The sequence below is a fragment of the Amphimedon queenslandica genome, unplaced genomic scaffold (genome assembly GCF_000090795.2).
Source record: "Amphimedon queenslandica unplaced genomic scaffold, v1.1 AMPQUscaffold_13413, whole genome shotgun sequence".
Lineage (NCBI taxonomy): Eukaryota > Metazoa > Porifera > Demospongiae > Haplosclerida > Niphatidae > Amphimedon > Amphimedon queenslandica.
The window spans coordinates 137,615-138,496 of NW_003546351.1; positions in this window are offsets into that span (position 1 = coordinate 137,615).

The following is an 882-nucleotide window of genomic DNA, read 5'->3' on the forward strand; positions in this document are numbered from 1 at the left end:
TATGAATATATGATTTTACCTAATATTGCAGATAATGTAATAATCTCTGTCTCAGTAGCCCACACAATTTCTATACATTTTGAACTTATTTATGTAATCATATATGCTTGAATATTTGGTTGCACTTAACGTACTATTAAACAATTCTTCTTCAAAGTTTGGCATAATACTAACAATTGCTTTACGTAAATCGTAATGCTGAGAAATGGACCCAGTAATGATATATGAAAGGGCATAAAATAAACAATTCCCATCACCAGGGATATCAAGAGTACTATTAGGAACTCTTTCATGTGACAATGGTGTTGTTGGACTACCAGGTAAGATTCTAGCAGCTGTGACAAACTTAAGTTTCAATATCTCACACCACCTTTGAACTTCTTCATTAGCAGGGTAATAAACATCACTTTGTCTCCTTCTTACAATATCTGGGTTGGGAGGCTCTTCATATGTAAAGATGACAACATCTTTTTTTGGATTACTTGTCTTTAATTTAATGTTTGAGAGTTTTATAGATACAATCAGACTACTACTACAATGGTCATTTTTTACAACACACTTGGTTTTATCATCTTTTGGTTTACATATAATGTTTGAGACTTTTATATATACAAGAGACTACTACGACTATCATCATCTTGGACATTAAATTTGGCTTTTAGGTCTTTCAAGTTAATTGAAACAATTAATTTATCATCTTTTTTTGAGCGAGGCACTACCAAAGCAGTATTGTCAGTACTACTGTCTACATCAACTTTTCTTTTTGCGGGCAAGGCTTATTATATAGGCGGTAGCCTATATGTAGGGTTGAGGTTGATTTTTCAAGATGGCGACCAAATTTATAATTTTCAAATGATTATAACTCTTTAATCTTACTTTGTA